The following is an 11004-nucleotide window of genomic DNA, read 5'->3' as shown; positions in this document are numbered from 1 at the left end:
TACGTCAATTCGGTTCACACTTTGTGTGATTGTCTATGGATACGAGATCGGGACAATACAACAACAAGATAACTTGTGTGGTTGACTATGGATACAAGATCGATACAATACAACAACAAGTGTGTTACTTGATAATAGGTTTGGTAATAAAAAAAACTCTATAGGATCACTATCAAGTATTACAGAGTTAACGTACTTGTGTATTTTACTTTATTATAGTAAACAATTATAATGGGGAAATCAAAGTAAAAGACACAACAATATTTTGTTAACGAGGAAACCGCAAATGCGGAAAAACCTCGGGACCTAGTCTAGTTTTGAATACTCTCAGAATTAAGCCGCTATACAAAATCTAATACCAACTTCATATTGTTGAGACCAAGCAGATTACCCCTAGCTACTTAGTTCCCTCGGTATCCCTGCAACTTCGACTTCTAGAGTCACGCACGAGAATATAAAGTCCTTTGGATCGTATTCCAAACAACAAAGGAAGAATCTGTTTAGTAACCACTCTAATAAATCTTGCTAAAGATATATATGAGTCTTTGACAAAGTCTCTTCCGTTTAATCTAACAAACTCCTTTATTTGGTTAGTTCAATCTAACTTTAACTACCGAAATAGTCAAGTATAGATTCGCACTCAATCAATATAGATATCAAAAAGAAATATAGAGAATGTCGATCTCACGCAACTAATCAATCAAATCTATCAAATATAAATCGATTCTAGTTGGATCCCAGCTGATCAAGGTTTATGCACAAAATACACAAGATACGAAAACTAATAAGAACTCTTCTTCGTCTTCAAATCTTCTTTTATCTTCAAAACATGCACAACACCACTTGAATCTCTTATAATCAATCACGAACAGAACGAAGTATGTTAACAATGGATTATCACAAGATGTCTTTAGATCTAACAACAGTTCTAAAGATCCCATCGATACTTTGGTCCAGTCTGAGTGAATCTTATATCAGAAAAGAAGATTCTGAAGCATAAAGAAACTAAGTGCAATCAAAGTTTCAACAACCGTTAGTCAATCAAATTAAATCAAAAACTAATAACACTGCCATTGTCTAGTTTCCCACCAACGATATTTGTAGAGCTTCTTGATTCCACAGAAGTCTTTAAACGATCGATCGTAAGAGATTTCACCTAATTAGGATTCTTTTCTCTCCGAATAGAAGGCTCCACCAGAAACAACAAGAAATGAAGTTTTCCTGGCTCTTGGGATAGTTTGCTAGAAATAAAAACTTAAGTATTTATAGACCAAGGATGTTTGGACACCAAGAAATTTCCAAAACCGAAAATATTCTCAAGATACGCAATGAATGCTCAAATTCGGTTTTCATAATTCCAATAAATGTTGGTCCAATGTTTCCTGAAATCTCTCAATATAAAATCTCCAATTAGTAAATGCACATTACTAATTTTTATTCTCTAGAGTTATGCATTAATTGATGGTAATTAAAGCATATAAAATCAAAAAATTTAATTAGAAGATTATTAATTTATTTCGGCACAGGATCACCTTGAGTACCAAGGAATATCTTTGAACAATAAATGATAAGAGTTACTGCTCGTGTTCAAAGTATGCTGACATCTTTTCACTGCAAATCCTTATTTCATATTTACATGGATTTGCTTCTTGGAATCGATTATACCACACTTCCAAACAAGTTTAGAATTGGCTTTCCAGTATTCCAAGACGACTATATGATTGGACATACCAAATCACAATGGTTAGTTGTGATCGGTCCTTCCAAGTCACATACATGGGTTCAATCAGTTATACCAATCACTAGGATCGGTTATACCTAAATATGGTATCTACTTGTGATCGGTCACACCAGTCACTGGGATCGGTTAAACCAGTCACAAGGATCGGTTCCATCTACATATGGTATTTACTTGTGATCGGTCACACCAGTCATTAGGATCGGTTACACCAATTACAAGGATCGGTCACACAACACTTATGATCAGTCACACCAATTACTAGGATCGATCACACCAATTACTAAGATAGGTCATACCATCTCATGGTGATTACTTAGGATCGGTTACACCAGTTGCCAGGACTGTTCATACCAAATCATAAGTCTAGGCATTGTGATTAGTTATACTAAGATACATAACCTGAGTTAAGATTGGTTCTACCAACTCACACATATTGGTCATCCAAAGATATACAATGAATAGCCGAACCGATAAACCTATTTATTTCCCTTTCGATCCATGAAACAAGTTCATGAATGTACTTTCTTTAAAAAAAATGTAAAACATTGTTTCCTATGATGAAATCTTCACCATAACCCATTCACATAATCATAACACTATATGCAAGATTATGTCGATGTCATATCTACGAAGTCAAAAGATAAGCGTTATACTTCCTAGTCTATTTCCTTAATAATGTGATCATACTATTATGATCATGTCACATCACTAGAGTATTATATACAATATATATAGTATATACAGCTTCGCAGTTATGTTTTAAATATAGCACGAATTGAAAGATACGTTAGGAATGAAACATTTCAAGTCAATATTACTAACCTCAAGTGGAAGGATGATGTCGCCGTTGTAATTCGTTACTTTTTCACATTCTTCAGGTCTTCGGAGTAATACTTATATGTCTCAACATTCCTAGGAATCTACAAAACTTTTCAGTTTACGTTCCGGTTTGCAAATTTGACCTAACTCAAAGTTTCGGAGTCTACAAAAATTTTTATTTCATGTACCGGTTTGCAAACTTTAGACCTTTGCCGGTTCCGGAGTTCACAGAATACTCAGCTTGCGTACCTGTTTGGGTACTAAACTGGTTCTAGAACATAGAACTATTTTGGCCCGCATACCGGTTTGATCATTTCAACCCGTTTCCCTTACCACAGTTCCATAATTTTTTGTATACGAATATACATACCTATCCGGATCACGAAACAAACATATTTTCCCATGATGTACATACGAATATGCATATCACACAAATCTGAAAGTCGATATATAGCTACTCCGCTACGTGTACAAACACATTTAATACGGTTTCAGACATATAACAGTTTTCTCAGTTTGTAAGACTGATAACGTTGTCTTGTATTCTGAATATAGTAGTTCTATATCAAAATATTTCTGAATAAATAACAATGACACTTATCACTGTTCCAGGCTATTTTAGAATGATGAACTTGGATAATGATTTGGTGCCGTCAATAAATTGTTCTCCACCGAATTTGATCAAGTATGAACAAATGTTCATTAAGCTTAGTCATTATATTTCGAGAAATTCGTAAACTAAATAATTAGTTCTCGACTGGAAATTTTTGTCTATGCAAGCTAGGTTAATTAGTTATGACAATGGTATCAAGATAGAAAAGTAACTATAACTTGAGAAATAGGTGGTTCAGTCTTCACTTATCTTTTGTCTATGAAGTTCTCCAAAAGCTTCGGTTGATCTTCACCTTCAAACGGTAGAACGCAGATGATGATTGGCTCATTTCTCAACTCCATTATCCTAGACCGAGACTTGACTAATTGTAGACTAAAATCAAGATACAGTTTTGACAACTTAATTTGAGAACAACTTTGATATAACAACACTTGTGAGTTCGACCGAGCAATGCTCTAACACATAGGTATATTTGTATGACTAGCCAACGATTACCTATTAACTTCTATGATGTTCTCACCAATTTTGTTTCTAAAGATCAAAGTTCAAGATTCACATCATGGAAGTTGGCATAAAATACATTTGTAAGAACATCAAATCCTTTACTATGTTCTTCAAAGATGTCTCCAAGTCTATATTCTTGAACACCCGATTTTTCACCACTATACATATACTCCCATACAAATTTATTCTCTATAATAAAACCTCTTCTGAGAATTTTGTGATAAATTATGGAGCACTCCTCATTTATAAAACTAATCTCACAAGATGTTTGACTACTTGATTCTCTTTTATCCTTAAGGGGAACAACCTTGTGTGAAAAAACCTTAGCCTTTTTTAAGGATGCTTAAGATCCCTTTAATTCTAACCATACTTTACAAAAAAATAGTAAATTAAGAAGGAGAGCAAGGAAGAACTCACTTGAATCAATCCTTTTGATGAATAATCATCTCAATTGATTCAACCTTTTTGATTCCGATCGAAATGGTACCAAGATTATGGACTCCAAAATCATGAGAAACACCCTTGTGATTCTGTAACCTAGGTCATTTTCTTTTCACGGTAAGCATATTAACGAGTACATAAACCTTATAAAGGGCTTAGCGGGCATTTATGGTTACAAACATATAATTTAAAGAAAACAACTATATCATCTAAAAAAATTCAAAAAAATGTCCTTTTTAGGGGATTTTTTTCCGAAATTTATCGATACGGAAATTTGGATGCTATTACTGAGATTCACAGACAAGTCTTAATTAATGAGTGGAAACTCAAAAAAATTGTGATATAAAATTGGTTAGTTGATACATGATCCCTCCACAGATGTATTATACCAATATGAACAATGTTACTCAAAATATTGTTGATATTCCACAGGGATGGGGGTGGTTGGATCTTTTTCAAGCATGATGATTAGATAAAATATCTAACAGCATGTCTAATCTTAGCTAGTTAAAAAAAAATTCATGGATCCTGTTCTGGTCTCTTATTTAACAGCATGAGAATTTTTATTAAAAGCATAAGACCTCCTGATAACCACATCGAGTCATTAAAAGAATCAAAACCTCATAGGGATTTATATCATATGATCACATCTTTATGGATCAAGGCTCAACATAACATGAAGGATTTTTTAGTGTCTTCATTACTTTAAAGAATTCATACGCATTCTTTTATTATCATACGCATTCTTTTATTATCCTAGTGTAGAGTATCAGAAAATACTAAGAACCCACCAAAAACATCTTATAAAAAAGGAAGAGGATTGACCACAACAAACAAAAAATAAGCACAAAAATAAATAAGCACTACTTAATTATTTGTTTCCCCATATATCAATATATATACATGATGGGGTGGGCCAAACTATTGTTACTAAGAAATTGGGTGATCAAGAAGATGCTCATAAACCATTATAGAATGACAGTCTTCGTCTGTCCTGCTTGTAGCATGATCAATTGGGTGAGATCTATTGATCAGACTTGATGTTCCCCGTTCAATTCATTTTTATTGGAGATGTCATCAATCAACTGAGTTCCATATCCAATTGGAATAGTCAACATTATTGCATTTTCCCTTTTAAGGATTGTGCAGGGCGTTCTAACATGTCCAATTTTTCCACAATGATAACATAACTTATCATAGTTGGAACTTTGCAAGGATTTCATCTTGTTCTTGAGCAGAGCAAGACGCTGCAAGAATTCAAGAGTATCTTTAATGGATTTGAAGATATCTTCATATATATACCATCCTTTACTGCATTCCTTAAAAAGATTGTGTGACAACCTTTCAAGACAACAAAGCTTAATACTCTCAACTGATAGATTCTTGACTTTTCCCTTTCCAATGAAACTTTCCTTTTCTTTTTAGATTCTTTTTCATCAACTATTAGATCAGAAACCTTAGTTGAGTTGACAAAATTTAAAGAGACTAAACAATTTGTTAGTCCTCTAGATAAAAGACTCCGAAGAATCCTTAAGAAATTCTGGTATACGTTATAGGTGAACCAAACAAGCCTTCAAAAACCGTTACCCTTCAGGATAGTACTTTTAGGAACAACACAGACACAAACTTATTAGGTCTAACATTGTTTGTCTGCTCTGATACCAATCGAAAAAGAGAGGGTACTAAGTACACCGCCAACTTTTTAGTTTGGAAACCTGTATGGACAAACCTAATGCAATTGCAAGTAGGTCAAAAGAAAAGACCCTTAAACAAACTATATATAGAGTTTTTCTCTTTCTCATGCACAATCAATATGCATATACCAAAGGTTCATGTACCTAATTATTTAGAAGAGTTCTCGGACAATCTCAAAAATCAATATCCAAGATCAATCTAGTTGTATCCGAATAATTGGGACCTGAATTCTAACAAGAATAAAACTTGTAACCTATCTTTCAAAGTTATGAATTCAACAAGAACAAGTCGTGTTTTGATTTTTAACCATAAGGACTTAAACTATCTCGACTGACTACATACTACTTGTGTTATTCTAATTATAAAGATAAATAATATAATGCGGAAAAGGAAAAACACAAAACATCGGAATCTTTGTTAGCTAGGAAACTGAATCTGCATAAAAACCCTGCGACCTCGTCCATCTTTGATTCCACAATGTATTAAACTGCTACAAACACTAGCCTATTATAAAACTTCATATTAAAATGTAGTTGAGACTGAATCAATCCTCCAAGAAATTTAGCTACAGTCATGTTCCTTATGGATCTTGAACCTCAGAAGGTTCTACGCACTTGATTCCCTTAGATGATGTCCTTTACAACCTAAGAGTTTCTTCAACCTTAGTGAGGACTTCTGACACTTATCTTCCTCTGCTAGAAAAGCCTATTTGATTTCTTTTTTTTATTTGTTTCAATCTAGGTTTGGAAATCTGTTTGAAATAGACAAAGTCCAGAAAACCTCACGGATTCGGAACACTTACACTCTATTAGTAGAGAAGACTGGATCACTAACCACCTCCTAATAACAATCCAAACAAATTGAAGAGGAGTTTAGATATCTATCTTCAGGAATAAAGTGTGAGATGAAGAGAACTTTGTGATTTCTATCTATCTTGTTCCTGATCTAAAGTCTGTGAACTTCAACAACCAGTAGAACAAGATCTGAATACAAGAACTATCAGGTAAAAGATAGTCTGATCGGGTTTCACGAATACCTAAGTGAAGTATTAAAAATCATAATCTAGAATCAGTTTCGTGAAGAAACCTAGGTTATAGATCACAACTCTAGCTTTGCAACTAAGACACAAGAGTGTTATGGATTGAGATATATTTTCACAAGAATCTTTTTTTTTTATAGAATTTCAAGGCTACGAATATCTTTCAATTCAAGCTAAGGTTGCTTGAGATTCAAGCAAACACTTTCTCAGTTTAGATGAAATTCTTATTAGAAATTCATGTAAGCATGTGCGTAGTCCTTCTAGAAAATACAAAGAAGAATAAGCACTATAGTCTGGGTATTTCTGGATACGTGCACAATGTTAGTCTATAGCGGCTAAATATTCCTTTGAGCTTACAAGCATTAAAGGGGTTCAAAAACACTCAAGACTAACCAATAATCCACAAGACCAAAGTGATTTCAGGACTAAAGTTTTCTTAGAAATGTATATGAGAGTTGTATCCAAAGCGAACAAAGCCATGTAAGACAGTTTGTGATCTTCTGCCAAATTGGAACTGGACAAGTTCGCAAACCGGCTTTACAAACCTCCTGCAGTTCTCGACGTCAGGCCATAGCGCTTTGCAACCCTTGCCAGTTCACGAAGTCAGGTCCTAGGGGTTCGCAAACCGGTTTGCAAAACTATCCCCATTCCCAAACTCATATGTAAAGGGTATGCAAATCAGGGTTATAAACCTCTACAATTCCCGAAATTCAGACCGACTAGGTGAAGCATACAAGTATGTGTACGTTGCACAAAACAATTTTTTCTCTCTCATAATTAAATCTGAAATATTCCCAATAGCCATAGACAGTGCATTGTTACTTGGGTAATTTCCAAATGATCATCTTGAAACAAAAAGAGTTTGTGTACGATAAATTTTTCTAACTAAGATTGCTAACGATATAGTATTCAAAACTAGACTAGGTATCGAGGTTACTCTACATTTGCGGTTTCCTCGTTAACAAAATCTTGTTGTATTTTTACTTTTACTTTCCGCAATTATAATTATTGTTTAGTTATAGTTAAAAGTAAATACATTGTACATCAATCCAAACAGTTGGGTTGATCCCTATAGTTTAAGGTTCGGTTTCGGGCTTATACTATATACCAAGTGTATACCTTGTAGTTGTCATCTTCTTAATAGTCTTTGTCTATATTAGATCATACAAGATATCAGAATTATAGGTTGATATCGAAAATATTATGGTGTACTTGGTAACCTCGTCATTTCAAGAGATATTGGTGATTTATTATATTCAACTCTTGTTGATGAATCTAACGATATTTCTTCAAAGGACAATCGGCTATTGTTTTATGATATGTGAAAGAATGACGTTTTTATTGAACGTTTTGTTGGGATCGAGCATGTAGCTAGTACTACTGCGCCCTTACTCAAGAAAACAATCGATAATTGCTTTTCGAGGCATAAATGATGTTATTATAAGTTGCTTGGACAAGGTTATGATGGGGATAACGACATGAAAGGTGAGTATAATGGTCTTAAGAAGCTTATTTTTATGACCAATATTGTTGGAGGATCACATAAACGCCTTGAAATACTTTAAAAAATAAACAAAAATCTTGCAGATACTCGGTGGGTTCGCACAAATATACTTTAATTATCTTGATTAATCTGTATTCAGCTATGATGGGTGTGCTTAAATCAGTTTCAAAGGATATAAATTTTGGTAAAATATTTGGTTGAAACATTCTTCAAACAAAGCATATGGAAGTGTAATAGGTGGATCATTGACATGTTTTAACACAATCAATAAAACTCATACCACCTTCCATTTCTAGTCTTCAAAAATCAAAAAGAAATGGAGAGAACGCCAATCATTCAACCTGGTTGAAGAGAGGAAAACTGTAACCGTCTATCAGAAACCACCTCAAATAAAGAATTAGATCGAAAAACCTTGATCTTGGCTATGACAACTTTGTTGAAAAATTGCCTTTTAAGGCATGAATTTTTAATGACATGTTTATTTTACCATTGCTGACCGCCATAAGCTAGTTAGGACCAGAGTGGTGCTTGTGGTGTCGTTGCTGGAGAAATGGAAAGATCGGAACATGGGAATAATGAGACGCGAAAGGAAAAGCGGGAGAGGAAGTAGACGGGCATCATAAATAACCCCTTTTTTTCTTTCTTTGGTATTACCCGTTTAACAATTACAAATTTTTTGTAATAGATTGGGGATCTCTCCTAAATTATGTATTTCGCTTCTTCCATAAGTTTAAGTGTCAATTCGATATGAAGCGCTTCAGTTGGTGGAGAGTCTTGGTATGTGGAAAAGGTGATGGCGCCGACAAAACAAGTGATTCCTTAAATATTTCTTTCAAAATATACGTGCGTCCTACTCTTCTTCTCTATGTTTTATGTTCTGTCATATTCTACTTTATACTTTTATAACAATCATATATATGTTGTTGTGCAAATTTTATGGAAACTTAAGTCATTTTGTATAGTTTTGGACAACCCGCATCCAAACCGTCCATCCACACATCCAACTAATACAAATGTGTTTCATGTTAGATTGGATGCGAATGTCTAACTTAAATTTTCCATATATTAGACTAGATGTCGATGTCATTAAAACCGGTAATCGGACCATGCCCACTACTAGTGCTGAAGTGATCGTAAAAGGAATACAATGGGACGTGATCATTTTGGGAAAACTGAACTCGACGAGAAAGGCTCTGCAACTCGGTGACAGAATCGGCGACCGACTCATATATTTTCTTTCAAAAATTTTCCCATTTTCTGTGATATTCTCATTAATACATGTGTTCTTTATGATTAGTGTTTCAACATGGTTATTCTTACTCATTAAATCTTCTTAGAATATGTCCGAAAACATCAAAATTCATTCAGTAAATCTTAATGGTTGTAAACCTAATCAAAAACCTTCGGATCCAAATTTAATGGAGAATATCGAGATGTCCGAAGATCGGAATGCTCCTTCTTTGTTCATACCATTTGAGGTCATCGATGAATGGAGATTTAGTTTGATTGGTAGATTGGATTTGGTCAAGTTAAAATTTGAAACTGCTGCCACTGCTTTGAGGAAATAATGACACTAAAGGTAATATCCAATTAATTCCTCTAGGTAAAGTTTTTTTGTCATAAAACTAGAAAATTCTGATGATAAAAGTCTTATTTGGAAAGGGCATTGGGAAGTTGGAGATCAACACTTAAAAATTAGAGCCTGGGAACCAAATTTTAATCCAGAAAAACAAAAATCTTCTTCAATTTTTGTTTGGGTTCTCTTCCCTGGCCTAAGTATTGAATACTGGAAGGAGGATATTATTCTTCAAATGGGAAATAAAATTGGTAGAGCTATTAGAGTTGATGCCACTACTCTGAAAAAGGAAAATGGGTATTATGCAAGTGTATTGGTTGAAGTTGATTTAGCTAAGTTCATTCCCAGCAAAATTCTGGTGGAATCCAAATACGGTAAATTTGATCGGTCTATTCAAATACCAAAACTCCTAAAACTTTGTAATCATTGTAAGTTTGTGGGACATTTGGTTACTGAATGTAGAACAAAGAAGCAGGAAACCTTGCCACATGAATAAGTCCAAGATTTTGTAGCTGTTAAACCAAAAATACAATGGAGACCAAAAATCTTAAAACCTCAAGTCAATGTTGGTTTTGATATTTGTTCTCCACAAGTAGGTGAAACTTCAGTGAAAACCTTAGATTCTTCTATTGGGGGTATAATAGTGGTGAGCTTTCTTCAGGAAGATTTAATGCTCTCAAAGACCATTCAGAGGAAGCTGGTTTGATTTGTTTCCTCCTGAAGATTTTCCAGCTTTACCTGTTGATAAATCTATCTTATATCCTAAAAGTGTAAGTGCTACCAGTATTGTGATTCCTAAGGAGAGAATACATCCAGTTCAAGTTGTTGATTCTCATATTCCAGAGCCTGAGATTATTATTATTACTTCAAGTGTTTTGGATCCTGTAAGTAAAGAAAACAGTTCTTTATCTAGCTTTAAGGATGGAGAAATAAAAGAGGTTAGTTTTTCTTCTCTCATTCATAATAGTAATATCCCTCAAACTATTGCTATTTTAAACAATGTTGATAACTTTGTTAAAGTCAAGAAAACTTCACAAGAAACGAAAATTCCTCCGCCAAAAAAATCCACCTA

Source organism: Papaver somniferum, chromosome 4 (assembly GCF_003573695.1).
Source record: "Papaver somniferum cultivar HN1 chromosome 4, ASM357369v1, whole genome shotgun sequence".
In the NCBI taxonomy this organism is placed as follows: Eukaryota; Viridiplantae; Streptophyta; class Magnoliopsida; order Ranunculales; family Papaveraceae; genus Papaver; species Papaver somniferum.
This window is presented reverse-complemented; position numbering follows the sequence as displayed.